Consider the following 6,949-nt stretch of genomic DNA (forward strand, 5'->3'; position numbering starts at 1 on the left):
AGCGCATAGAGCCTGCTGTCGAGCGGGGATATGCGCTATACAAATGCTATCTATTATCTATTATTTTATTATTATTATTTTTCCAGTATTTTCAATAGCTCATCAAGTCTAGCTTTTTCGAACGCCTTTGAATAATCTATGAAGCATAAATGATAAATACAGATCTTTCTGTGCTTCAATACATCTTTCCATTAACATTGTTAAGGTGAATATAGCATTTCTGGTGCCCTTGTCAGGAAAAAAGCCGAATTGTGTTTTAGATATCTCTCGTCTTACACGTTTTCGTAAAATGACCCATAAGACTAATTAATTGTTCTTTGCATATCACACTCAGTGGCACCTGGTGTTTTAGGTAAAAGTATAAAAACTGACTTCATCATACCCTCTGGGATCTCACCGCTGTCATAAATAGAATTTTTAGAAATTAAAATCTGAATATGTGTGCTTGGGGGTGAATGTACGTGTGTGTGTTTGTATGTGTGTGTGTTTGTTTGTATGTTTGTTTGTTTGTTTGTTAGAAAGGCACATAAACAACATCCATCAACAACTCAAAGATGCAGTCATTGACCTCAGCACGCACCATTGTGTGTGTACATAAAGTGTGAATGTGTAAAAGTATACATCTACATTTCTTATGCATTGTATTTCGCACTGAACGCCTTTTAAAACGTAACATTTTTAAAGCCTGTGAGAAAGCCAAAATAAATATTATTCTCTGGTCACCACGATCTTTGCAGACACAAGTGTGTAGTCAGTTGTTAGTCCACCCACTCACGGACGATTAAAAAAAACAACAACTGTAGTACTTTTCAACACAGCTTATTATATAGTCCGGACAACACCAAATGGACAACTTGTCGACCTCATTACACCGAAAGTAAGTGGCGAATTGCCTTGAATTTTTGTATGTGCTTCTGAATTCCCAAAAAACTTTTAAAATCTCGATTTTTGTGCATATGCAACAATTATAAAGAGGTGTTTTCTATATAATTATTAGCATTTTATTACAGTCTGCACGAGTTTTTGTGGGGGTTTTTTAGAACAAGAAGGGTTGTTGTTTTTTGTTTGTTCAAAGCTTTTTATTTTTTTAAACTGACTTCATGTGCCGCAAGACTGAGTTGTTTTCAGCACAGCGGTTAGTGGGTAACAGTTGGTATATTTAGATTGACTATTTAGTTATTGTGATATGCAACGAGTAAAATTTCTTTCTTCACAGTCTTTGAGATCGCATGTGTTTCAATTTGCTGTCGCTTTTTCATTTATGACCATGGTTAGATTATTTAAATTAAGTAAAACCTTGGCCTGCACGGGGGGTGGGGGGGGTGCCCAATGACAAGTCTATGCTTCAAATTTAGCCCTCGGCTGATCCCCGGTTTTCGGTTTGACCACAGTGTATCGCCCCACTCCCCCCTGAAATGTCTCGCTGAGCCCCTGCAACGACATCCTGTATTGTTATGATTTTAGCGGTGTTGAGTTTAATGAGCAATTAACTACTAATGATTATAAAGACAGCACCTATTTACATTTGTCGCACATGCACGAAAATCGAGATTTTTCAGGTCTTTTAGAATTCAGATGCGCATGCAAAAATCTGAGAGATTCGCCACTTAGATTCGGTGTAAAGAGGTCGACAAGTTGTCCATTTGGTGTTGTCCGGACTATAGCTTTTTCACTCTCGTCTCTCGTTTCTTCAAAAAAAAAGAAATCTGATTTAATGATTTGCCAATGTGAATGAAACTTTGCATGGCACTCCAGCGACTAAACTTTTTTTTTTTTTAACTGTGTCTCTTTGTGGGGTCTAAATTAAACACCGCCATTTTGGGTGCATACACAGGATAAGTACAACAATTGATTTACAATAACCTTGCCTTTAAATTAATTGTTCATTTTGAGACAACGACACCACCCTCCCCCCTCATTCCAGTGTAAGCTTGTAGCTTCCCTCCCACCATTGTCTCGACGTCTTCACGTGAGTCTCGAATGTACTCATCCTGTCTGTGGGACTACGTTTCATAGGCATGCGTAAAAGTGTGGCGTTGATCAGGCTATCTTTTTGTTGTTTGTGCATGCTATTTATCCCCTATTATTTGTTTCTCCACTTTAGGCTCATTATATCAAAGAACACGTGTTTGCAGTGAGTTTCTTTACAGGGCTCATCTAGGTTCTGTTGGTCATTCAACTTTTAGACATGCACGCAAAGACATGGAAAGATTAAACATCGTGATTTTATCTTATCTGGTTTTAACCCCAGACAGACGAATGTGAACCAGCAAACGTTAATTATTTATATACTTTAATATTGTCATTGTGTTGATGAAACGAAGCATCATTCATGGAAAAAATATTGACCTGGAAGATGACAAGAAGTTCTTGCCGAACTAAAGTCCTTTCTTCTTTTGCCATCAGTTTTGATTTTTTTCACTACTGAAGATGTCGGAGACAGGCAAAGACCAGGAAAGCCTCAATTCGTCAGCCCTGCTCAGGCTAGACACAAAATGCTGTCATATCTTCGGGGTCGTTTTCTTCTTGCAACAGTCATGGCTCAAGGCATCTACGGATCGTGTGGAAAAGAATGTTTCTTCATCACTGTGAAATGTGAAATGTGGTCCAGAAAGACCTTATGTAGGACTGCCATATGAATCTGCCACTACAGCGCCCCTTTCAACGTACGAGACAGCATGATAGAATCACTTGGCGTTAATGGGAAAGTGTTTTGTTCTCTGAAGGACGTAGATTTTCTTTATCAAACTGATGATTGTCGAACAAAGAATGTGGTGACGATCTGACGAACGTTTTGCTCTCGGATGTTTTGTATACTGGAACGTAACCAATTTGGTGGAGGATATGTTGGCGTGTGTGGGATGGAGTCAGTGATGAATCACAGAACAAATCTCCGCATTTTTAAAGCCCCAGTAACGGCACAGGTATTTGTTTCAATAAGATTTTTATGGCACTTACAGCACAATTAAGTCATATAAGTTAGTGCCGAAGATTATGGTGTTACAATAGAGTAACAGTCACGACAAAGGACGATAGATGTTTAATAGGAAAGAAGGAGTAACCCACACCGAGGCATCTGCCAACCATCCACAGCACATGTTTACGTAAAGGAGGTGTTGGGCCACAGTGTTGTTCCAACTTTTTACGTCGCATCAGCCAAAACCTCTTGATTTTCCAACACGACAACACCCGCCCTCCACACTACCCGTGTTATCAAACAACACACTTTCTGGAAGATCATAACACGAACTTCATGGACTATCCAGTGTGTTCACCGGAAATGTCGCCAGCAGAGCACATCTCGGAGGTGGTGTCGGTGGTCTAGTGGTTAGGTTACGGGACACGTACTCGTGAGATTGCGAGTTCGGGAGTTCAAGCCTCATGTCGGTCCGACGTTGTGTCCTTGAGAAAGACATTTTACATATTTCCCAACTGGCTCGGTCATTTCGGAAATGGATGTTATACTCGGAGGTCTCGCCTCAAGAACTTAACAGTGTTGATAAGGGCGTTAAACCTATACCATTTCCCATTTCATCTGGGATTACCTGAACTGCAGAGTGTGAGATTACGTGCAATGTGTGTTTTCGCGAATATACAGCCATAGGAGGTTGCACTGACGCAAAAGTGGGACAGAATTCCTCAACAAAACGTAGGATAATATGTTACAAGATGCCTGAGGTCACGTGTCCAAACCTGCAAACATGATACAGAGGAGCATGCAAGCAACTAAAGGTAAGAGATTTTTTGCAAAGAATACCGTAACGAGCGACCACTACGAAACAGAGTATAGAATAGAAGGTTAAGGTTGTGGGGGTTAAGGTCAGGGTTTGTGGTAGGGTTAGAGATAGGGGTAGGGGTACAGGTAGGGGTAGGGGATGGGTCAGGGTTAGGGTTAGGTCTCTTCTTTACTCTGTTTGTTAGGGGTGGTGTCTCGTTACGAATTCCTTCCTATTTTTTAAATTATATTTCGATTTGTGCTTGTCTGCAAATTTGTCTGATGGGAATACTCCAAAACTACTTTTTTTTTAAGGGAAAAAAAGGAAAACAATGGATCGAAATTAGTTCCAGTACTCTCGTACTTTCTTTAATTTGTCCTCCGTTTTGTACTTTCTGGGGCGTTGAGGGGAGAAAAAGCTTTCGTTCTCTGGCAAGCTGGATGGCCTAGCTGGGCGGGATGTTGTGGGTCTTCAGGGTATCCAGGTCTTCCTTGGCCTTCCTCTTGCCTTGTACATGGATATCCTTGCAGTATGCTCACGAAAAAATGCACATAGGTTGGAAAACTACTATAAACTTGTAATGAACACTTCTTTTCATCTAGATCGATATTCTGTACGAACTTAGAATGCGAACTAAGTCTTGCGTTTGTACTGGCGTTCTGTACATTATAACTACAATAAAAGTCGGACTTGTTCTAGCTGCCACCCGTATGAGACAATCACCTGTGCATACGGCCACCTGTATGGGACAATCACCTGTACATACGGCCATCTGTATGAGCCAATCACCTGTACATTCGGTCACCTGTATGAGACAATCGCCTGTACATACGGCCACTTGTATGAGACAATCACCTGTACATACGACCACCCATATGAGGTCATCACCTGTACATACGACCACCTGTATGAGACAATCACCTGTACATATGGTCACCTGTATGAGGCAATCACCTGTGCATACGACCACCTATATGAGACAATCACCTGTACATATGGTCACCTTATGAGGCAATCACCTGTGCATACGACCACTTATATGAGACAATCACCTGTACATATGGTCACCTGTATGAGGCAATCACCTGTACATACGGCCACCCGTGTGTGGCAGTCACCTGTACATACACCACTTCCCATTACCTCCTATGTATGTCTTTTAGAGTAAAATGGCTCTGTGTAAGACGTCTATCTATTTGTCTGTCAGTCTATCTGTCTATCCATCTGTCTATCTATCTATCTATTTATCTATCTATCTGTCTATCTATCTATCTAGCTATCTATCTAGCTAACTATCTAGCTATCTATCTAGCTATCTATCTAGCTAGCTATCTAGCTATCTATCTAGCTAGCTATCTAGCTATCTATCAAGGTATCTAGCTATCTAGCTATCTAGCTATCTAGCTTTCTATCTAGCAATCTATTTATCTATCTATATATCTATCTATCTATCTATTTATCAATCTATCTATCTAAAAGGTTTCATTGAACCATTGACCTACACCAAGCCGTGCTGTGAACTGTTGTGAAGGCAACCAATTTGTGTTTCGCAGGCTTGTATAACCTTATGCAGGTTCAAGCGCTGTAAAACTCACTAAACATACTGTCTGTCTGTCTGTCTCTTCTCTTCTCTCTCTCTCTCTCTCTCTCTCTCTCTCTCTCTCTCTCTCTCTCTCTCTTTCTCACTCTCTCTTTCTTTCCCCCATCAAGAGACACACCCTGCCCTTCCCCGCTTTGTCCTCCAGGGAAGACAACAACAACAACAACAACAACAACAACAACAACGACAAAACCATCAACAACCCAACAACAACAACAACAACAACAACACTACCACGTCCACCTACACCACCATCATCACCATCACCACCACAAGCAACACCATCAGCATCATGAACATAACAACAACAACCATAACAACAACAACAACAACAACAACAACAACAACAACGACAAAACCATCAACAACCCAACAACAACAACAACAACAACAACAACACTACCACGTCCACCTACACCACCATCATCACCATCACCACCACAAGCAACACCATCAGCATCATGAACATAACAACAACAACCATAACAACAACAACAACAACAACAACAACAACAACAACGACAAAACCATCAACAACCCAACAACAACAACAACAACAACAACACTACCACGTCCACCTACACCACCATCATCACCATCACCACCACAAGCAACACCATCAGCATCATGAACATAACAACAACAACCATAACAACAACAACAACAACAACAACAACAACAACAACAACAACAACAACAACCACAGCAACAACAAAACATCAACATCAACATCAACAACACAATAACAACACGACCACCCACATCATCATCATCAACAACAACTACAACAACAACAGCAACCACAACAGCAACAACCACAATAGCAATAGCAATAACAACAACATCGTCCCCAACACCACCATCACCACCATCACCACCATCACCACCATCACCACCACCACCACCACTTCCAACATCAACATCACCAACACACTGACAACAGCCCTAGATTTAATCCGCGATAGCGTTCGTTCCGACAGCTACAGTGACGGTGACGGCGACGGTGACGGCGACAGTGACGGCGATGGTAACGGCGATGGTTTTTCGGAGCCCTGTCCCGAGATAGATATCTTGGTACTCTTAACAATTCATCATGTGACGACACAGGCACACTACAGTGACGGTGACGGTGACGGTGACGGTGACGGTGACGGTGACGGTGACGGTAACGTGGACAGTTCTGTCCCGAGACAGAGATCTAGGAACTTTAACCACACTTCATGAGACACTCATAGCGACAGTGACAAACGGTAACGGTGTCGGTGTCGGCGACGATGATGGTGACGGTAACGTTGGTGGGTGACCGCGGTGATTTGTAGGAGCTCTCTCCCGAGATAGGGATCTAGGTATTGTAACAATAATTTAAGTGATACACACGACGGTGACGGTGACGGTAACGGTGACGGTTTCGTCCCTGTCCCGAGATAGAGATCAACCTTCGTGTGATGTATACGACAGTGATGGAAACGGTGACGGTGACGGTTTCGACTCTGTCCCAGATATAGATCTAGGTAGTCTAACCAGCCTTCATGTGACACCCGCTTCAGTGATGGGATGATAGCGTCAGAAACAATGGGGGCTCAGCGGTGGGGAAAATCTCTAGTAATAATGGGAGCTCAATATCGATGGGGGT

This window comes from Aplysia californica, unplaced genomic scaffold, assembly GCF_000002075.1.
Source record: "Aplysia californica isolate F4 #8 unplaced genomic scaffold, AplCal3.0 scaffold00040, whole genome shotgun sequence".
In the NCBI taxonomy this organism is placed as follows: domain Eukaryota; kingdom Metazoa; phylum Mollusca; class Gastropoda; order Aplysiida; family Aplysiidae; genus Aplysia; species Aplysia californica.